This window comes from Heterocephalus glaber, unplaced genomic scaffold, assembly GCF_053883595.1.
Source record: "Heterocephalus glaber isolate CG9 unplaced genomic scaffold, H.glaber_assembly_v1.0 deba00001613, whole genome shotgun sequence".
In the NCBI taxonomy this organism is placed as follows: domain Eukaryota; kingdom Metazoa; phylum Chordata; class Mammalia; order Rodentia; family Bathyergidae; genus Heterocephalus; species Heterocephalus glaber.
Genome location: NW_028258384.1, coordinates 39,195,641 through 39,219,220, shown reverse-complemented (window position 1 = coordinate 39,219,220; position 23,580 = coordinate 39,195,641). Strand labels below are relative to the sequence as shown.

General features: G+C 38.8%; 1 protein-coding gene and 1 non-coding gene across 4 annotated transcripts in view; one reads left to right on the top strand and one right to left on the bottom strand.

The window, feature by feature from the left end:
- LOC101708494 (retrotransposon Gag like 4) overlaps window positions 1-9,144 on the bottom strand; it is a 386,209-nt gene extending 377,065 nt beyond the window's left edge. Inside the window, exon 1 of the transcript XR_015445608.1 lies at window positions 8,999-9,144. This is a non-coding gene — a transcript (retrotransposon Gag like 4). The remainder of the gene's footprint in view (window positions 1-8,998) is intronic.
- Window positions 9,145-9,258: 114 nt separating this feature from the next.
- Trpc5 (transient receptor potential cation channel subfamily C member 5) overlaps window positions 9,259-23,580 on the top strand; it is a 320,316-nt gene continuing 305,994 nt past the window's right edge. For 2 of the 3 annotated variants that reach the window (XM_004861420.3, XM_004861421.3), the window contains exons 1-2: window positions 9,259-9,489; window positions 10,137-10,284. The gene's annotated coding sequence lies outside the window, so the exon portion shown is untranslated. The remainder of the gene's footprint in view (window positions 9,490-10,136; window positions 10,285-23,580) is intronic. The other variant, XM_021241600.2, reaches the window with a different exon arrangement.

Below are 23,580 nucleotides of genomic sequence, written 5' to 3'. Positions count from 1 at the left end.
TATTGATCTAGTCAGTGGTCCTTCCTGGTATAATGAAAATGAGATAGCCTCAGAGTCATTAGAGACTCAAAACCTGAAGACCAGCTATATCTGGAAGACACCTCTGAGAAGCAATCATTCCACAAGTGTTCTAATTACAAGCAACAAAGATATTTACAATAAGCAATTTCAAAATATCAACCCAGGAATTAAACCAAGGACAGTAACCAAAAAAAATGAGAAGACATTTAAGCAAGGCAAAAGTTCAGACTTCCACCCCACCAAGGGTAAACTCTGGGGGAAATAAGGTGAAAAAGTCTGATAATCAACCACCTGGACACCCTGACCTGATAGAACAGGAAGGAACAAAACAGATGAATGAGGATTTAGAAAAATTAAAAGCAGAAATACTCTCCCAGGTAAATACAGAGATCATGAGCAGAGTGAAAGACAAGATTAGAGGCTCTAGAACAGAAACAGATAAAAAAGAAGATGAGCTCAGAAACATGCTGGAAGCCATAAATGCCCACCATAAGAAAAAAATGGAAACCATGATCACCCAACATAAGAAAAAAATGGAATCCATGAAACAGATTCAAACAGATATCCAGGAGATTAAAAACTCCATTGAAAATATTCACAGCAGAATAAGGGGATCTGAAGATAGAATATCAGATATAGAAGACAGGATTGCAGTGAAGGACCATGAATACAGAGATTTCAAAAAAATAGTAAGGGACCAAGAGAAATCAATCCAGCAGCTCCTAGATGATGCAAAGAGAATAACATAAGACTGATGGAAGTCCACAAAAATACAGGAGAAAATACAAATGACATTAAAAAACTGTTCACAGAAGTAATAGTAGACAACTTCCCAGGCTGAGGTGGAGAATTGGACATACAGATAATTGAGGCATATAGAACTCCAACTAGTTATGATAAAAAAAAATCTATACCTAGATATATAATAGTCAAGATCCCAGAAACCCAACAGAAGAACAAAATCCTACAGGCAGTTAGAGAAATGAAACCAATCACCTACAAAGGAAGGCCCATCAGTATCACAGCAGACTTCTCAACACAAACCCTCAAATCAAGGACAGCCTAGAGTGAAGTATTTCAAGCCCTAAAAGAAAATAACTTCCAACCTAGACTGTTGTATCCTGCAAAATTATCTTTCAAAATCAATGGGGAAATTAGATACTTCCAAAACAAAGAACATCTGAGAAATTTCATGAACACCAAACCAGCAATCGAAACAATTCTGTACAATATCCTAGAAAAAAACACTGAAGGTGACAACTCCATGAGGCCCAACAGAGGGAAGCCACCAGGCAAGGTAAGAAACTAAAGGGAAAGGGGAAAAAATAAATAAAAGAGCCAACAAAATGAAAACATCGTGACAAGAAAGGGTCAGTATCTATCAATTATAACCATCAATGTTAATGGCCTCAATTCACCAGTCAAAAGAAATAGACTGGCAGAATGGATTAAGAAGCAAAATCCAGCAATATGCTGTATACAAGAAACACACCTAACTCAAAAGGAAATTCATAGACTGAAAGTGAAAGGATGGAAAACAGTTCTCCACACAACAGGAACCCAGAAAAAAGCAGAGGTAGCAATCTTATTTGCAGACAAAGTAGATTACAAACCAAAACTAATTAAGAGAGACAAAGATGGCCACTACATCCTTGTGATGGGAACAATCCAAGAGAAAGAGATGACAATCATAAATATATATGCCCCATATATGAATGCCCCCAACTATACAAAACACATATTAATGGACATGAAAAACCAAATAAGCACTAAAACAATTGTAGTGGGGGACCTCAATACCCCACTATCACAAATAGATCATCTAGACAAAAAGTTAACCATGAAATTATAGAACTGAAACAAGTTATTGAACATATTGACTTAATAGATGTTTACAGAGTGTTCCACCACAGAAAATCAGAATACACATTCTTTTCAGCAGCTCATGGGTCATTCTCCAAAATAGACTACATTCTAGCACACAGGAAATGTCTAAATAAATGTAAAAGAGCAGAAGTTACCCCCTGTATATTATCAGACCATAGTGCAATAAAATTTGAGATCAATAACATAAAAAACCACAAAACCCCACAAACTCATGGAAACTGAATAAAACCCCCCTGAACAATCAATGGGTCACAGATGAAATTAAAGAAGAAATTAGTTTCTACAAGTAAATGAAAATGCAAGTACAATGAACAGGAATCTATGGGACACAATGAAAGCAGTTCTATGAGGGAAATTCATAGCAGTAAATGTCCATATTAGGAAAACAGAATTCACAAAAATAACCTAATGCAGAACCTCAAGGTCCTAGAAAAAGAAGTGGATAACAACTCCAAAGCTCACACAAGAGAGAAAATTACAAAGATCAGAGCAGAAATCAATGCAATGGAGACTAAGAGAATGATACAAAAAAATCAATGAATTGAAGAGTTGGTGTTTCAAAAGAATAAATAAAATCAATAAACCTTTAGCCAACCTTATCAAAAAAAGGAAAGAAAAGGAGCAAATACATGCAATTAAGAATGAAAAAGGTGAAGTCACAAGAGATTCAACAGAAATCCAGAGGATCATCAATACCTACTTTGAGAACCTGTACTCTAATAAAATGGAAAACACAGAAGTAATGGACTGGTTGCTAGATACATATGAATTGCCAAAGTTAAATGAAGAAGATATAGAAATTTTAATCATCCAAATTACAATGAGTGAAATTAAAATGTAATAAAAATTTACCAACAAAGAAAAGCCCAGGTCCTGATGGCTTCACTGCTGAATTCTACAAGACATTTAAAGAAGAACTATCACCATTACTCTTTAAACTCATCAAGGAAATTGAAAGGGAAACAAGTCTTCCAACTTCATTCCTGGAAGGAAGTGTTACTTTGATTCCAAAACCAGGGAAAGACCCAACCCCAAAAGAGAGCTATAGGCCAGTCTCCCTAATGAACACAGATGCAAAAATCCTCAACAAGACGCTGGCAAACAGAATACAGAGGGTCATCAAGAAGATCATACACCCTGACTAAGTTGGATTCATCACAGGGATGCAAGGATGGTTCAACATACGTAAATCAATAAACGTAATGCACTATATTAACAGAGTAAAAGACAAAATCATATGATCATCTCAATAGATGGAGAAAAATCATTCTATAAAATTCAACACCCATTCAGGATAAAAACCCTACAGAAAATTGGAATAGAAGGTCTTCATCTCAACCTGATTAAGGCTATCTATGAAAAACCAGCAGCCAACATCATACTAAATGGTCAAAAACTGAAAACTTTCACACTAAAATCAGGAACAAGGCAAGGATGCCCACTATCACCACTCTTGTTCAATATAGTTCTGGAAACATTATCCACAGCAATTAGAAAAGAGAAAGAAATAAAAGGAACAAAGATAGAAAAGGAAGAAGTTAAACTGTCATTATTTGCTGATGATATGATACTTTACATAGAAGACCCAAAAAAACTCTGCCAAAAGACTTCTAGATTTTATTGACAGATTCAGTAGAGTAGCTGGATACAAGGTCAACACTCAAAAAACAGTACCCTTCTTGTACACAAATAACAGACTCACTGAGAACGAAATTAGGGAAACAATTCCTTTACAATAGCATCCAAAAAAATGAAATATCTAGGAATCAATCTAACAAAGGAAGCAAAAGACCTCTACACTGACCACTACAGTACTCTGAAAAAGAGAATGAAAAAGATATAAGAAAATGGAAAGACATCCCTTGTTCCTGGGTAGGAAGAACCAATATAGTGAAAATGGCCATACTTCCAAAACTACTATATAGATTCAATGCAATGCCAATTGAAATTCCAAAATTATACTTCACTGAACTAGAGAAAACAATCCAAAAATTCATTTGGAACCAGAACATATCTAGAATAGCAAAAGCATTTCTAAGCAACAGAGACATGGCTGGGGGTATCACAATCCCCAACTTGAAATTATACTACAAAGCTACTGTGATAAAAACAGCCTGGTACTGGCAAAAGAACAGACCTGAGGAGTAGTGGAATAAATTAGAAGATGTAAAAACAACTCCAGACATACTCAGCCACCTCATCTTTGACAAAGGACCCAACAACCATCACTGGAGGAAAGATAGCCTATTTGATAAATGGTGTTGGAAAAACTGGATTTCAACCTGCCAGAGCTGAAGACTAGACCCACACCTATCACCATGCACTAAACTAAGATCGAATTGGATTAAAGATCTAAATTTAAAAGAGAAACACTAAACTTGCTGGAAGATAAGTTAGGTAGAACTCTTGAAGATATTGGCATAGGAAAAGACTTTATGAACAAAAACTGAGTACCTTGGTAACTTGCACAAAGAATCAACGACTGGGATCTCATCTTATTAAAAAGCTTCTGCACTGCAAAAGAAACCACCAATAGAGCTAATAGACAACCTACACTGTGGGAAAAAGTTTTAGCAGCTGTACCTCACACAAAGGACTACTATCTAGAATATATAAAGAATGAAAAAAACAGACCCCCCAAATTCAAAGACCCAGTTCAAAAATGGACATCTGCAATGAACAGACATTTCTCAGACAAAGAAGTAAGAGCAGCAAATAAAAATATGAAAAAATGCTCAACATCACTGGTCATTCGAGAGATGCAGATGAAAGCAACACTGAGATTCTACCTCACCCCCAGAAAGAATGACTGCTACCAAGAAATCAACCAGTAACAAGTGCTGGCAGGGGAGTGGAGAGAAAGGAACCCTTCGCCATTGCTGGTGGGAGTGCAGACTGGTGCGACCACTGTGGAAATCAGTATAGAGATACTGTGAACACACTGGTATGATGATTAGGACAGAGCATATAATTTCATAAGAGCAGATTTTAATAAACTGGGGAGAAGGGATACAGAGTGAAGACTACACCTGCCCTCCCTTCCTAAGGTCTTATAATGGATGGATCAGTCACAGAGCATCTATCACTACCATGTAACCTCAGAAAAGGCCCTTCTCAGTGATTTCATATTCTCTATTATTCAGTGATTCTATAACTCCACTTTGCAAATTTGCTCAGGGCCAGTTCCACTTGCATTCCTATTAATGGCGAGCACAAAAAAGTCTTTAGCTAATCCAGGTAGTGTGTTTCTATTTATATTTATTTTGTTAAGATTAATCATTTCTTAATTTAAGATCTTATGCATTGATTATAGACATCCTGATCTGATAAAAGAGCTTAAATGTACTTTTGAAAAATAAAACATATTTTCAATTACAGTCATTCATGTTCCCAAATCATGCAAAACTTTTATTTAAATAAATTATTAGCCTTAGCAAGAACATCATAATTTATGAATGTGCTAAGTTTGAATGTGGTAATTGTTGTTCCTTATGTTGATCTTTACAAATGACATGTTGCTATATTTTCATGATATTGGGCTAGGAGTTATCCAAACCAAGTGAAACTGATGGAGTTCTGGCTCCCTGGAAGCTTATTTTGTAAGGTAGGCACTTGCTCAGCTGCTTTTGAACATATATTTGACACTTCTTTCAGCATTTTCCTTTAATGAATTTCTGAGAAGGATCCTGCAACTTGCATTAGTGTTATTTGACTTCTTGCGGCAGAGATAGTGCTGAGTGTTATATCCCACATCACACCAAGACATTTTTTCAACACCCCATAGTATTTTAAGAATCACCTCTTGCTACATTCCATTAAATTTCCTTTGCCATTGTTGAATATTTCTCTAACATGCAAGTAGTTAGAAACTACTTCCTTCAAACCAAAAACCTACCTTCAATTGTTCAATTTATTACAATCATTAGGGAACTGTGGTCATTTCCATGCTGGACACATTGTTAAGGCATAAGTGCCACATATAGAGAAGTCACAAAAAATTTGATGTAAGGTATAGTAATTAACAGGGAAAGGAGCAATTTTAAAGAATAATTAGGCAGAATTTTTTAAAATTTTAAACAATAAGTCACTCTTTTGGGACAAATAGGAAATAGAAGATAGAAAATGCCAGGTTGGATTCAATCTGGTAATTGGTTATTTGTGAAAATCAGCAACCCTCCCCCTTTAGAGAAATAAAGATTCTTAGTTTCTTAGTGTATTAAAGGCTGGAATATCCTTATAAATCTTTGCTATCATCACACCCTACTCGTGGTATGTGCTCCACAAGAGTTAGACGATACTAAGAGGTGCCAATTATAACAATGAATTCTACCATTTATCACAGCTTATTCATTTGTGAGGACTCTTTTTTATGTGTTTCCCCACAAATATTTCATATTTTCTGAGTTTCTGTTCAATATAAAGTCTGATATGCCATGTGGGTAGAATTAAAGTAAAATATAACCTTTAAAATGTGATACTACCTTAAATGTCAGTAGTTCTCAATGCAGGGGTGATTTTGCCTCCTAGGGGACATTAGACCATGTCTAGAAACATTTTTCTTTGTCATAGCTAAGGGGCAGGTTGCTTCTTTCAGCTAGTGGATAGAGGGTATGTTGCTAAACATCTTACAATGTACAACATAGACCTCCTAACAAGAAATCATGGCCCAAAATATCATTAATGTCCAGGTTGAGAAGCCTTGCTTAATGTTAGTATAGAAACCCCACTCTCTGGGTTCCTCATATCAGTCTCTTCATCAGTGATTCTACACTAAATTCTGATGGACATATACCATCTACCGCTATGGTCAAGGCTGTAAGAAGAATGTACCTGAATTTCTAAGTCTCTGTTGTATATTGACAGTCAACCTGTCGTGGTGTTTGAATAGGCCAGGCCTTGTGAGTAAATCTAGCCTAGCAGATAGGTAGATCTGGGCTTATATTATTCAGATAGATGCTTCCATTTTTTACTCTGAGCCACTTTTGCAGATGTGGCCTCTGGCTGCAAACTACTCTTAGATATTTTAGACAGACGAAGTATCTCCTCAGCCAACAAGTGGAAAACTGAAATATTTTCCATTTACAGAGAAGATGAGCTGCCCAACCCCAAGTCTAATAAGCAAGCCAGATAAAACTTGGGCCCCTGCCTAAGTTCATTCTTAATTGAATTAGGATATCCTTTAGTAGGTTTGAGCTGGAATTTGCATAGTAATGCCTGACATTTGAACAGTGCTTTTAACTTTTGTATACCATTTATTTGAAGAGATTAGAGAATATGGCAGGAACATAATAGGGTAGATGCAGATTGAGAAATTTTGGTCTAATCTATAATCCACTAAAAAAGCACCAAAATTCAGAAACACGTATAACTTATATATGTTTGAGGAAATTGCACTGTATATATGTCCTTTGAAGGAAACAAGTCACAAGAATAGGATTTTCTTTCTGCCTGAGCACTGTTCTTGAGTGTATCCTGGACTCAGCATGGAAGCCTCAGCTGGACAGCATATTGACCAGAAAAAAGGAGACACCTACTCCCAAAGTGTTGTTCACAGCCACTGGATTCTACATGTTTCTTATGCCAAAAGAAGGACTGGCTGAATCACAATATAGATCTCTCTTCTTTGGAAAGTTGTACATTAGAATTTTCTGGATCACAGTAAAACTGCTTTTGAATAGAAGAAAAGTAGATAGGTCCTGGAGTCAAGTCATTTATGTTCAGCTACCCCCTTGACCAGTCTTTAGAAACAGTTCTTGAAGCACTTAAAGGATATAAAGGAGAAAGCTTTACCATCACTCCAGCAACCCCTCCACACACACATAAACACTTAATCCTTCAAGCAACACTTTTTTTCCCTCCAATGCTTTGCTCCCATGCAAAAACTTAATACTCTCCGGAATATTGGGCCATCTCAAGGCTAAGGGACCTAAGGACAACAGGAAAACTTGTCTTGCTGGGTGTTCCCAGGGACTTTGCCAGTGGAGCCTAGGAGGAGAGGGGCTAGGACTCCTGATAAACAGCTAAGCCAGCTTCAGAGAAACAACAGTGGCTACACTATGCCATTTATGCAGAGGAGAAGGAATTGGATTTTTCTAGAGCTGGATTCAGGCTCTAGCAGTGCGCTCTAGGCTGTAAGGCAACAGGGGGAAGTAAAGCTGAGCTTTCTTAGAGCTCAGGATTGTTCTGAGAATGGAGAGGGGGAAAAAGGCTTTCGGTACCAGCTCTGCATCCAGAAAGGCAGAATTTGCACTCCCTTTTCCAGAGAGAGCTAGTAAGGGAGATAAGAAACAAAGCCCAGATGTGGGGCTGTGTGGCTGGGAAAGGAGATGCAGCTACCTAGGGCCCCTACAAGCCTCCCGGTTGCAGGTAGAAATGCAGCAGGTTCCAGGAGTGTCCCAGAGGGTAGGCATTCTAAAAGCGCCCGGTGGGGGGTGGGGGGTGGGGCTCCGGTAAAGCAAAGGTGCAAAGATCTAAGAATCACCTAAGTGTCCCGTGACACTACTCTCCCACCCTCCACCTCCACCTCTCCAGACACCACTGCCAACACTAAGTAACTCAGCCTCTCATCCTATATTACTATCCCTCCCTGCTTCAATCTAGGCTGGGTCTTGGGAGACAGAGCCTATGGGCGAGAGGGACACCCATGGAAGAATTAGGTTGTGCTCCAGGACTGCCTGCATTCGGCTGAGCAAGACACAGAGGGAATAGAAGCCGGCCGGAGAAGACCCCAGGTCACTTCCTGAAGGCTCAGGACCCCACTGTCCCGCCAGCCACCCACTCATACTCTAGCCTCCACAGCTACCCTTCCCAGAGTATGATCCATGGCAGCTGGCGCAGCAGCTCAGCCACCGTCAGCAAAGAGAAGAGCCCAGGTTGAGATGTGAGCAGAGGTCACTGCCCAAAGCAGGGGGCATCCAGGCCGAGGGTTAAGGAGAGATTCTACAAGCCAGGAGCCCCAGGCGCTCCGATCCCCTTTACCGAACCGCGCTCAGGCTGGAACCCTCCCTCTCTCCCGTCCCTCCCGTCTCTGTCTTTAACAAGGGGAGGGGGAGCCTGGGGAAGCAAACGAATGAAACAGAAAATTCCGTACCGAGGGGGGAGAGATGAGACGGTGGGACAGGGCAGCGGGGGTCTGACTTGGGGCTGCGGCTGCAGCTTCCTTCCACCCCTGGCCGCGGAGCTGCAGAGAAGGCAGGAGCTGCTGCCCCTGCGGGCTGCCCCATCCTCCCTCTGTCTCTCCTCCTCCCCCGCCCCGCCCGCCCCAGCCCGGAGCAAGCCCGGGAGCGGGGGGGGGGGGGGGGGGGCTAGAGCGCTCAGCCACCAAAGCTTCTCTCCCCCCCCGTCTGTCTCTCCCTCCCTCCTCCCTCCTTCTCTCCCCCCCTTTCCTTTACTCCCTCTCTTTCCACACACACACACACACACACACACACACACACACACACACGCACGCACTTCGAAACCACGACGGGTTCTCCGCAGCTCCCAGACACCTCAAAGAGGAGGAGAAAGAGAACAGCACCAGAGGGAATCCAGGAGCGGACAGAAGAGAAAAAGAGGGCTCAGGGTTAGACATTTTTAGAGGTAGGGGTGGGGAGGAGAAGGGGAGCGCACCTTCTTGATTTTCCCCTCCTCACCCCTTTTTGCTTTTCCCTTTTCTCTCCCCTTCTCTGTATAGCATTTCCCAGAAGGGAACAGAAACCCCTAGTCTAGAAAAGGGATTTGGAGGGTGGCGGGAGCGGGGCGGCGAGGGTGGGTGGCTCCATTCAGCCGGTACCTAGCGGCTGAAGCTTCAGTGTGCCTACAAGAGTGTGGATGCGGCTCTCCCCCCCCCCCCCCCCCCCGCTCATGCTTGCTCGCTCGCTCTCCCTCTTGCTCTCTCCTTCTATTCACACCACCGCATCAGCGATTCCTGTCAGTTTCCCTTGACAGTTTCTTCCCCTGCCCTTATTGTGTGTGGCTGGCTGCTTGAACCGAGTGCCTGCTTTTGAGGGGACTAAGGTTAGGGTCAAAGAGCAGAGCCCGCAGAAGGGAGAGAGAGCAGGGCAGGAGCATTGATAGAGCAAAGAGTTTCAGAGCCCTGGCTAAGGTGAAAGGTGAGGAGGTCCGGCCAGTAAAAGGGAAGTTTAAGAATAATTGAAGAGGAAAGAGGGAAACCAAGGCAGGAGCCAGTACTTGCGCTTCACACTGTATCCCACCCCTTTCCCTGTGCTCCTTGGCCCACCCACTAGGCAGCCTCACGCGGCGGGCTGTCCCAGGTGGCTGCTGTTCCTGTTCGCGAGCCAGCCGAGGAAGAGGAGTCCAACAAGGCTGCAAGCATCAAGCGCCCTGGTCTGCGGACACCAGAGGACTCAAATCCCAAGAAACCACTGGTCCCCGGTGAGTTGACAGGCGGCGGGATGCCCTCACCTCTGTTGCTCAGGACATAGAACTGAGAGCTGCAGGAAGGTGCTGGGCTGCTGAAGGCTGGAAGGCACTGGCTGGCTGGCTGGCTGGCCAGCTGGTTGTGCACTCTGAGTGGTGGGGAGCAGAAGAAGGCCAGCAACAGATTGTTTGGGTACATCAGGGAAAACTGCAACAAGGCAGGGAGCTTTAGGTGGACAGATGATGTTAGCAATGCCAGAAAGCATCATTTTCCTTGCTAATGTTCTCTGAAACCAGAGCTTTCCCTTACCCCTGTCTGGAGAGCGATTTGTTTCATCCTTGGGTAAATATTAACCTCCCCAGGGAACCTGCTCCCAGCCCTCCTGAAAATGGGCCTGAGGTGGGAGTGGGAATAAGGATACTTGCTTTTTCAGTGATGGCCACCTTTACCTGCAGAAAGCCAAGGTGTCAGTTCATGAGGGCACAGGGAACCAGAGTCCCCATTTACTCTTTCTGTTTTCATGCTCTTCAGACTTAAGCAATGGTCACACTCATTTGCTTGGCTTTCATAAATGAACCAAGAAATTCAAATGGGGGGAGGGGGTCAGTCAGATCTCTGATCCAAACTAGACACTTACCATCACCACTATATCCACTGACTTGGACAAATGATAGTGATGATGTCCCACTATGCAGGTACTGAGCTAAATTTACAGATCCTGATCTTTCTTCGTGGTCTCTGAAAATGAGTCTGGGAAAAAAGCCTTTTTTTCCATTGCCAGCCTGGGTGTGTTCAGGCCACAGTCATGTACCTGGTGATAGCCAAGTGTTTGGCAAGGTTATCACTCCTTTATGAAAAGCCTGGAGCCAGGAAAGCAGCTTGAAAGACAGGATCTCTGAACTTTACCCGAGTTTATTGTATGAGTAGGAGACACAGACTGATCAATAATGCTTCCCTTAAAGATTATGTGTTAGCCCTAGGTTTAAATGAGGAATAATTACTACATTCACCTAGCACCCAGACCCACTTGTCTATTGCCATATATTTATCTTTCTCGTATTTTATATGAATGATATATTTGTATATCAAGGTTCATAATTGTCTCTTGTTGATTTCTCGGGTTTTTGATGATATATGATTGATTTACATCATGTATCATTTCCTATAAAGTATTAAGAAGTTGAGATTTAAATGATGTTCCATAATGTCTTTCACTCAGTCTTAAAATTTGCTCATTCTAAATTAAAAGGCATAGCAATACATTCACATAGTATACCAAGTTGTTTTCACAACAAATGTTTAGTCTGCCATAAAGGAAACACACTGGTCTTTTTGTGAAGTTGAAGGAAGAACTGAAATCTACATGAAATCTACATGTTGGTTCCAAGGAGATACTGTTTTCATAAACTTTATAGATAGATAGATAGATAGATAGATAGATAGATAGATAGATAGATATAGGGTCTCTTTCTCTGTGTGCAGTATTTCAAGGACTCCAGTCAATCTGTGCTGTGTTTCTATAGCAAAGGGAGAGGGGATTTGAATTTGTGCTTCCAAAGCATCCAGGCTCTTCAGTCAAACTTTCTATTTATTACTATGTTATTGAAATACAATGAATTACCTCCTTCCAACTCAGGAAATGAAAGAAACAGATTCTGCATTAAGTGGAACTGTTCATGTTGCATCAGGCAATTTGTTCTAATGCTCAGTGCCGAGAGACAGCAGAATGAGGATTACTCACGTAGGATCTGAAAAGGTGCCCATTTTGTTACTTTATTTAGATAATCATAAGCAGATATATTATTGGGTAGGTTAAAATTACACTTTCCCATAGATAGCGAAAACAAGATTATAGATAGGTGGGAAAGAACTAATAGCTTCAAGACAGGGAAAGAACTCATTATCAGCAGGGATAAAGCCAAATGGATAGGTCTTTGTTCTGTTCTCCATGATGTGAGTATATGGCTGCTGAAGTGTGTCCTTACCTGTGGTCACTCATGGGACAAGGAGGCAGGCAGATGCAGGAATTCAGAACTAGCACCCCCCAGCCTCACCGGTACTGTTTCACCTGGCTGTAGTGTCTGCTTCAAAATAGAGATTTGGACCAGATAATATCTACCACTCTCTTGAGCTATAAAAGCTCTAATCCTATGATTCTATTAATTCCAGAGCTAACAGCCAAAACCAGAGTGGCACGCAGAACCACAGCACTTAGAAGGCTGGGCCAGGGAATCAAAGATGTGGAGGGGAAAAAGAGGAGAGGAATAGGAGAACCAAAGATGTTTTGAAATACATGGACAGAAAATAATCCAAGGTGTTTGCTTTTTCTGGGAATGGAATTAGTCCAGAAGTTCAACTCAGATGTAATATATCCTACAATTGCCTGCAACTAGACATGTAAACACTGAGTAAACAGTGATAGAATTCCTTAGAGCCGGGGAATTGGGAACCTTGGAGTACATTTTCAGTGTTGTCATCTCATTTCACTCCTTAGCATATTAAATTCCAATCTGCAAACCATTCAGATGTTTAATTATCAAATGAATATTTCAAATGTATCATGCTATTTCTTGCTATCCTACTTCCAAAGATTCTAATTTGTCTTTTGCCATGACTCCATTGCTGAAGGAGAGGAACCAAAACCTTTTTGTTTACTTTCCTCCTGCCAAAGGTTGATGTTTTCAGCTGAGTACAGTAACATTCAGATGCCTTCTGGTAGCTTGTGTGGAAAATGAGAGGCATGACTCCTCTCTCCAAAGTATCCTGTGTCCCATGATGTCACCAACTTAATCTGGCCCAGTCATTTCCCAGGTTTTCAGGAAATGGTGTGACAGAGTTTGTAGCCTGAAGACAGAAGTGGTGCCATGTTGTAGGTACAAGTTGCAGCTACTCAACTTCAAATCAGAGGTAAACTAAGGCTGGTGATCATTTCCAGAACTTAGAAGCTGAAGCATCCATAGTGTCACCTTCCTAAAACTCATGAAGCTTTCCTTCTGTTGCGAGGTCCTTCAAGCCTTTTGTCCTATGAGACCAGCAGATCCAACCTGCCAGCAAGGAATGATTCCTGAATAACTCAGCCATGGTCTCATAAAAAACCATGTACATTATCATCAACTGAGTGAGAACATATGATCTTTAAAAATAATAAAAGCTTAGGGCAGGGGATTTAGCTCAGTCAGTGGTGCCACTGCCTGCCTCACAAGGGCAAAGTCCCGAGTTCGATCCCCAGTATCAAAAAAATAAATAATAATAATAATAATAATAAAAACTGGTACAGTTAAGCAAAAGGTACAGTTCACAGGTCAAGGGAATTTTGCAAATTTCCTGTTTGGTTCTATTTTACCCATTGTAAAGTTGGCTCTTGAATTATGTTTGCCAATGCAATTACTCCCAGCTTTTGTCTTAGCAAAGGCAAAGAATAAATGATGGTGAAAAAGAAGCAGTGATCTTGGCAGAGTCCAATCTCCCAGTTTCACCTATAGAGAGAAATTGTGGCTCAGACAGTAGAAATAACTTGCCTAAATCCCACAGCTATCTGGTGACAGAGCCAAAACCATAACCTCATCTCTCTACTGATATGGAATAAATTTGCTAAAGCTCTCTGGAGTTCTTTCCAAGAAACTGAGAAGAATCTAAAATGAAGTTTTCCCTAATCATTACTACTTACATCCTATATTGATATTTACATATTAATTTATGTGTTATTGGCATATGTTTGTGTCTTATCCTCTCACCCCAACACCTCCCCTCAAAACACACACACACACACACACACACACACACACACTCTTATCTTGCTGGTTAAGAAAACATGGAACATGCCTACAACTAGCACATTCAGATGGAGGTCAGAATTAAACATGACAAAATTTTAGCTTGTCACATTTGTGTAGCCCATCTGGCTTACACCACCAACAGCAAGGCATGTAGAAATCAGAGTTTCTGCTTTGTCCTAATAATTTCGGGGACTGAAAGCTGGTAAAACATAATAACTATGGCTCTTGCTTTGTATGCTCAGTCTCAGAATCCATACCTTTAAGAACATGCATATGAAGGGCTGGGGATTTAGCTCAGTGGTTCCAGTGCCTGCCTCGAAACATCAAGGTCCCGAGTTCGATCCCGGTACCAAAAAAAAAAAAAGAAGATGCACATGTGCGCTTTCACACACACACATTTTCTGAAAAATTAAAACAAAGGATAGAAAAGACAAAGCAGATGATTTTTATAGAATGTAAGAAAAAGGAAAAACCTGTAAGGGGCTCACTGTTACCTGCTTCCATTCTTTAGTTTCATGGCTTAGTTTCCCTTAATCCCACACTAATTTATTTTAGGTGTGAGGAAATAACATCAGGGCAAATATGTCTACTCCAGCCCAAGGAGCTTTAGTGATACCAATAGAAGAGTGTGCAATACTTATATAGCACATATGTCTACCATATCGCAGAATAATGTGAAGAACTTCTACATTATAGTAAGGCTATCACAAGTTTTAAAAAGACACTCCTCTAAGAGATACCTATAAATAAAGAATCCTAGGCCCTTCCCCAGGTCTGTTGACTCAGAATCTACCTTTAATGAAGATCTTCAGTCATTCATTTTCATAGCAAAATCTGAGAAGCACTTGGGTAGAGTTTACCCAAATAAAGCCTATGAAAGTCTTTTGAAAATAAGCAATTACATAATGAGAACATAGGGATAATTTATGTGGTTATCACTTTAAAAATATAAACTTCAGGGGCCGGGGATTTAGCTCAGTGGTTTCGCCGCCTGCTGCGCAAGCTCAAGGACCCAAGTTTGATCCCGGTGCCAAAAAAAACCCAAAAGACAAACAAACAAACAAAATATATATACATATAAATTTCCTTGATGTCTACTTCTCTTGTTATCCAGTGTAAAAGCCTTAAGTATGAGCAAGAGAGTTCATTCAAGGGGAATTGGACCATAGGGTTGTGTGTATCTGAAGGACAGGGATTTAGGGACCCATACAGACCTGAATTGAAATCCAAGCCCTGTCAACAAATTACTACATAAACATGGGCAAGATCTTTGCTCCTGAGCCTCAGATTCCCCATCTGCAAAATGGGATTAGTAATAAAGAAGGGTAAATTTGAGTCACTTGTAGGAAAATGAATGCACCTTGAGATCATAAAGTTAAGTGAAATAAATCAGACACAGAAGGTTAGATATTGCTTGGTTCCCTTATATAAGGAAACTCAAAATATATATAACTTAAAGAGCAAAATAAAAGAGAGATGAGAGGAAACGTAGAGATAGACTCTGTGGAGATGGGAAGGGGATCTAGGAATAGGAGAGGGGGGAGGAGAGGAAAGAAAAGTAAACAGGATTAAGATTTGATATGTATCAACTCCTAAAGATGAATGTATCCATTATGTATAGTAAATATATAACAACGAAAAGTTAAGAAATAGCCCTAACTGGTATTGAGTTTTTAAAAGTAATTGAGACACTATAAGGCACTGGAACATGGTGAACAACCAATAAGTAGAAGATATTATTATAATTCATAAGATTTGGCTAATAACTTTAGTTTTCCAGAAAACATCCAGCCACTAGATGTGATATCTTAGGACACCTAGCATCTATTTCTAATTGGTGTAAATCACATTGAGCTTTCCAAATATAGAACACTAAGATAAAATAGTAAAATTTATTTGAGCATAATTGAGGCCCCCAAACAAATATTATTTAGAAAGAACTATAGGTGGCCCAGGGAAAATCACTTCATGGAAGAAGACTGAAATCAGAAGTAGCCTATTCTATGAAGTATGTCTCAAAATTACCAAATCAATAGAGTCTCTGTTTCAATGATTAAATGAGTGTGAAGCATGGAAACGCATGCACACACCCCCACACACATGAAATAATCCATGGTTAAAATAGCATTCTAGGTTCAAAGCTAAATATTACTGGGTTTTTTGCCTAACAATCTATAAAATGGGTAAATTATAAACCCTACCTTGTAGGATAGATATGATTTGAGTAAAATGAATGATGTAGGTAAAGGCCACAGAGAAACTTCATAAACATTTTTAATCTGAACCAATAATCCCTATGTCCGATTCCACAAAGGCACAAATATATATATGAATCTCCAGCTAAGCCGCAATGATTTTTTTCACCAGAAAGTTATGACTTGGCACTAAACAAGAAATATATTACCTCATCAGCACATCTTACAAAGGCCAATTCAATAACTATAGTTAATACCTGGACAGTACTTAGTTACACGCCAGACATTTTACATGCACTATCTCATTTAAACCCTGACCACAATCCCTTGAAATAAGCATATTATGATTCTTATTTTGTAGATGAAACTGTAGCAGAAGGAATGAATTAGCTAGCTCATTTTACATGAAGCAATTACTTATACGATATCTACAGCTGTTTTACAGGTGAACAAAATTTAAAGCAATTCCTATCTCCTCCCAAATCATAGCACTACCTACCTGCTTAATTTTCTCACCTCTGAAATATGATATAGTATTCTAGTCCTTTAGCATGTTTGAGACCTCCAGCTTCTACTGAAGTTGTCCAACATGCATTGATTTTCAAGAGGATCAGATTAGTGTGACATCAAGAATCTTAAACAATACAGACTGATCATTTCTAAGATTTCTGTGATCACCTTAAATAAACAATAGCAAGTGCTGTAAATTACTGAATATCCTTTTCTTGAACCAAGGTCTTCATTCTGAGCTACATTCCCAGCTCTTCATATTGTTTGTTTTTGAGACAAGCGCTTGCTAAGTTACTAAGTTGCCGTGGCTGTGTTTCAATTTGTGATCCTTCTGCCATAGCCTTCCAGAGTGCTGAGACTACAAGTGTGCACCACTATGCACAGCTTGAAACTTCTTCGTGTTTGTTTTCTATTGCTGCCATAACAAATTATCAAGCCCTTATTAACCTAGCATTGTCTAGATACCAATTTAGAACATTGCAAATTTATTATTATTATTATGGTTTTTAAAGTCAGAAGTCTGACATGAAGATCACTGGGCTACAATTAAATTGTCAGCAGGACCATATTCCCTTCTGAAAGTTCTGGGGGAGAACCTGTTTCCCTGTTTATTCAGGTTGTTGACATAATTCACTTCCTTGAGGTTATAGAATCAAAGTTCTGATTGCTTTGCTGGTTGTCAGCTGAAGGTTGATCCTACCTTCTAGAGGCCTCCCACATTCCTTACTCCATGGTTCTATCCCTCCAACTTCAAAGCCAGCAAGGGCCAACTGAGTGTCTCTGACACTTTGAATCTCTCCTGCCTCTTTTTCCTTTGCATCTCTCCCACCTGACCATTCTTCCTTCTTCATTTGTTTTCTATTAAATTAGATTTTTTGATTGAGACATGATATTTGTACATATTTATGAAGGCATATTGTAATGTTTTTATTTATGTGTACATTGGGTAGTGACCAATTCAAGGTGATTAATATATCTATCACATTGAACCTTTATCATTTTCTTATGGTGAGCATATTTGAATTTCTCTCTTTAACTATTATGAGATAAATAATGCACTAGTGTTAATTATACTTACCCTGAGAGAGAGTGTGTGTGTGTGTGTGTGTGTGTGTGTGTGTCCTTACATTGGGCCCATCCAGAAAAACTGAAGTTAGCTACTTATTTTAAAGTCAGTTAATTAGCAACTTTAATTCTGAGTTCCAAGGATGAGGATGTTGACATATACCGAACACCTCATCTTTTCTTCCACAATCTTCTATGTACTGAATATTGTAAATTCATGATCTTCACTACAGTTTATATGGTAGGCATTATTTCCACTTAATAGATTAGGAACCAGGATCAGGCAAGTTAAGTGATATGCCTAATATTGCACAGCTAGCAAGTGGTGCAAGTAGGATTGGAACATAGATCTTTCTTCCTCCAAATTTTGCATTTTCCCCCTTGTCCTACATTATATTGTCTCTTCATTATTAGAAAGTTCCTTGGTTTTTATTTTTGTTTTCTTCATCATTATTTGGTATTACAGTGGTCCCTCTTATCCATGGTTTTGCTTTTGAGGGTTTTAGTTACCCACGAACAACCACAGTCTGAAAATATAAAGTGGAAAATTAAACAATTCATAAATTATAAATTGTGTGCCATTGTAAGGAACATGATGAAGCCTCATTCCATCCTGCTGCATCCTGTGTGGGACATGAATCATCCTTGTGTCCAGCATATCCAGACTATATACACTATCCACCTGTTAGTTACTTAGTAGTCATCTCAGTTACCAGATCAACTGTCATACTATCACAGTGCTTGTGTTCACACATCCCTTACATAGTAGCCTAATACTTCCTCACAATGCCTATGTCATCCACCTCATTTATCTCATCACATAGACACTGACTCATCTCACATCATCATAAGATAGAGAAGGATGAGTGCAGGAGAGTAAGGTATTTTCAGAGAGACCATATTTTAAGAGAGTTATATTCACATAACTTGTATTATACTATACTTTTATAATTATTCTATCTTATTATTAGGTATTGTTGTTAATCTCTTACTATTCCTAATTTATAAGTCAAATTTTATCATAGGCATGCACGTATGGGGAAAATATTATATATATATACACACACACACATATATATATATGGTTTGTTACTATTTGCACTTTGAAGCATGCACCAGAGGTCTTGGACTGTTTCCCTCATGGATAAGGGTGACCACTATATTTCTTGTGTTTTGTCTTCTTCATTTCAATTTTTGAATAGGTAAATTATGGCCATGATTCAAAAGCCAAAATTTTTTTAAAAAATTCAATGAGGAAGCCTGCTTCTTCTGTTTCCCATTTATGTAGTTGTTACCACCCCATCTTATTTGAATTCTTTTCCTCTAGATCTTCCAAATGAAAATATAAGCAATTATGACAAAATATACAAAAAGACCTTTACATCATAACGACATTGCATTCTCACTATAATGCAACTTTAGAAGAACTAGCATCTGTGATAAGGAACAGATCTTTAGGCCAATCACTTACCCAAGCAACCAATGAATTCATTCAGAAGGAAGAGGCCCATGGTGCACAAGGGGGAAAAGACCTTGAAAAACTTATGGAATACAGTTTTTGTTGTTGCTCCATTAGTATCAGGGTAATCATATTTTAATATAAAGCCCGATATTATATTTTTAGGTAATCTTTGGGAAAATGACGTGACTTTCTATTTATCTTGCAAAAGAACATGAAAGTATTACATAAATGCAAACATTGAAACAGACTACCATATAGTTGGAGAGCATCTTATATGGCAATAAGTAACAAAAACAAAGATGCCAAATTTAGTTTAAACGAAGAGTTGAATAAACCTGATAAAATCAATAAACCAGGGTTAATTATTTTCATCACCTCTACTGCAGATAATAGTTTAGCTGTAGCTCAAGTACTTTTTCCTCCTTGTGTTCAGAAGAATGTGATACACACTTGCCCTCTACTAGCACAAAACAGAAAAACATCATCCTTTTTTGTTTCTGTCTTTTAAATCAGTGTGATTTAAGCTATTGAAAAAATTTGTTAATATGCTATAAAAACAGGTTAGTAATTAATGACCAGTATTTTAAATGAAATGTAATAAAAGAGATAATATGAATACCATATAGTAAGAGTAAGCATTATTTCATAAAACATTTTGAGTAATGTATATATGTGAGTGTGCATATACATATAAATATTTGCATGTATATTCTAAGCCTAATGTAAAATGTTTCTCTTGCTGTGTGATATTATCCAAAAGTTTGATCAATATTGCTTCAAATGCTTGAAACCAATGACTAGATGTTAAAATATTCCAAAATCCTTACAAATAATGAATCTTTGCCAAAACCTAAAAAATTTGGCCTTTCTGAACATACTTTTTGAACTGTAAGGGGATCTCATGCTAACCTTTGATAATGAAGTTCCTATTCCCACTGTAATAGAAATGCCCAGAAAACAGCAAATAGTCAAAGAAATAAATCTAATAGAAATGTGAATGCTTTCTTTCATTTATAGCATTTTAGGATTTGGACCTGAGCTTCCTAGTTGTCACTTCCACTGACAGCCCTTGGATACAATGCTCAGGGGACCCCAGCCAGTTCTCAACAGGGCGTAAAATTCTTCAGCTTACAAAAAAATATTTAACTTTAAGAGCTACCTCAGAACTTTATGCTTTAGAGTGTATTGTTACCTTCATGTGGTGGTCATGACCAGAAACTTTTTCTATATTAATAGCTTTCAGTCTAATGATAAACACCAAACAATAAAGAAAGATTGACCACAAGATAAAAATGTATGTTTTCTGAGATTTGGATGTTGCAAACAAAAGAATTTTCACATCTGTTATGGGGAAGTTATGCCAGGGTGGAGGAAAGTCATACAGCTAGTGCAGTAAAAAGCGAGTAAAGAGTAAACAATTCAACCCTCCAAGTGGTAAATGAGCCCTTACTATCAATCACTTGACAAATATTCACTTAGTGTGGACTAGGTGAAACGCACTGTGGAGGATGCAAACTATATACCCATCCCTTTTCATCTAAGAACTTATGGTCAGAAGTGAGTAAGATAATGTGAGCATCCTGGTGAAATCCTGGTGTGGCTGAATGGGGAGGGCATTGCTGTTTAAACTATTTGTGGAAATATATGCAGGTATACTTCCAGGAGATATAGCTAAGAAGATAGGTTGTGTTAAGATTATAGAGTGCTTTGTAATATTTATGTTAAGATTTTCAAGCTGTGGCTGGATTTAATTCAGTGAGTGTAAGGGGGAGAAAAAGAATTGATATTAATGCCTGTAGATGAATAGTCTGGAAATGGTGTGCAGGAAGGATCAATGGAGAAACAGTGATACCAATTAGGAAGCAAATATAAATACCTAGGCATCAAAGCTCACTGTGGTTAAGTAGGAAAGCTGGGTACAAACCCATCTGTGTGATTCTGTCTCTGCTACTGTGAATCTGAGTTTCCTCATCTATGAAAAGAGGGTGGCAAAAATACTTACCTTATAGGAATATTATAAAGTTGAAATAAATTAACATGTCTGAAGCACTTAGCCTAGCATCTAGCCACGTTACCTTTTATAGTTATTATTACTACTACCATGGTGGTAAACCTAGAAAGTATGGAGTGTAAAAGACACTACAAAGGAATAGTATATATGTTGTGGTGAGTGAGTGTACACGTGATTAAGGTAGTCAAAGATGACTTTAATTTTTATTCAAGTAACAAAGAAATAATGATGCCATCAAGAAATGTGAAAATGGGTTGAGATGAGAAGACAGTGAGCTGGAGTTTTAATATAGTATTAGGTTTGGAGTCAGTGTAAAGCATCCTGATGAAACTGACCACCAAAAGGTTTGAGATATAGGACTCGAGCTCAAGGGAAAGTTTAATAATTCCAAGAAAAAAGTTTAAGAAGTCATAGAAATGTATACAAAATTTAATGTCTAAAAATTAGTTTAATGTCTAAAACTTGCCAAGGAAGAAGGTCAGGAGAGAAAAAAGCAGATGAAGTTTAACCTTATGTCCTACATTTTGTGGAGAGGAGCCACAGAAAGAGTGATTGAAGGCCAAAGGAGACTTTTGCAAGACACAATAGGGAATTCACAAGAATTTGCCATGCTCTGTGAATTTAAGGTGTTTATAACCTAGCTAAAACAATGCAACTTATAGACCTGTGACAGAAAACATTACAAAATATGAAATACAGTATGCAATAATATCATTCAATCTAAAAACATAATTTCTCAGTTTTAAAATATGCCTTATCTTACTAACTGAAGAAGTCAGGAAGACTTCATGGGTGTTTTAGACTTTGAATGATGGATGACATTTAGCAATATATCAGGGGGGCATTTCAGATGAGAGGATTTGTGTGATCATAAGTGAAGAGTCGGAAACAGGCATATCCATTTTAAGGGAGTGAGAGAAGACTAATGTGACAAAGAATAAAGAGAAGATAAGAAAATAGAAAAAGGGAAACATTTTCACATGAACCACATAGCTAATCTCAAGTCTCAATTAAGGGAATTTTAAACTGTTCAGACTCATCTTGACTTTAAAGGTACATGTTTCATGCTACATTTTTTGCTTCTTTTCCCTCGCGTGCAACTGGGCTCCCAAATTTCTCCGTTAAGTGGATGAATGAACAGCAAAGCTATTTTCTAAAATGATGAATGATGAGAGGAGCAGGTCAGGGTGAGTGGCTATGAGGGTGGGAGAAAGATGATGAGTTGGGTTTGGGACATGTTGAGGTCAAAGTGCCAGTAGGACATCCAAGTACAGATGTTAAAAATGCAGTTAGATATATGGGTCTAGATCCTGAAATGGAAGTCTGAGAAAGACATATAGATTAGAGAGTTCCCATCCCAAAATAATAGCACAATGATGGTGATGATGATAATGATGATGACAAATATTTGTTAAGTATATTGAAGGTATAATTCTAAGAATTTTCCAAATAATAAATAACTTAACCTTCACAACCGCCATACAAGGGAAATGTTATTTTTATCCCCACTTAAGAAAAGGACAGAAGCTAAGGCTCAGAGAGGCTATGTACCCTAACATCATACAAGAGCCAAGATTCAAATCCATGCAAGTAAAACTCCAAAGCCTATGCTCCCAGTTACTACCTGAACAAAAAGTGTTAGTAATGGAAATAGAACCAAATACTCTAGCACAGCAGAGTAGTCAAAGAAAGAGGTCAATTATTGATCTTCTGAGAGGTAGGTGGGGAAAAAGAAGCTTTCACAAGGGATAAAAAGCAATCATAGAGATACTGTACAAGAAAAACAAGGAGTGAGTGATGGCTTCAAAATCACAAGAGGAGAGAATCCTCAAAAAAGAGCATGTATCATCAGCATTAAGAGCTTTAGCTATGGGATTTGACAATTCTAGGGACCCTCAATCATGTGATTGTCAGAGAAGAGACCAGTAAACCACAACTCATGGATGATATTGAACTCACAACTTGTTTTTATATAGCCTGCCAGCTAAATATGGTCTTAGCACTTTAAGTGCCTGAAAAAAGTCAAAACAATATATTTTGTGATATGAAAATTACATAAAATTTAAATTTTAGTGCCCATAAATAAAGTTTTGTTGGAACACAGTCTCATTTATTTATGTATCATCTATGCAAGTTTCCCTACCACAACAGCAGAGCTGAGCAACAGAGACCATGTAGTATATAAAGCCCAAAATCTTCCCTTCTAACCCATTATAATACAAGTTTGCCAGTCCCTGGGTTAAAGTATGTGCCCTAAGATGAGAATCCCTTAGTTCAATGACTGTTATCAA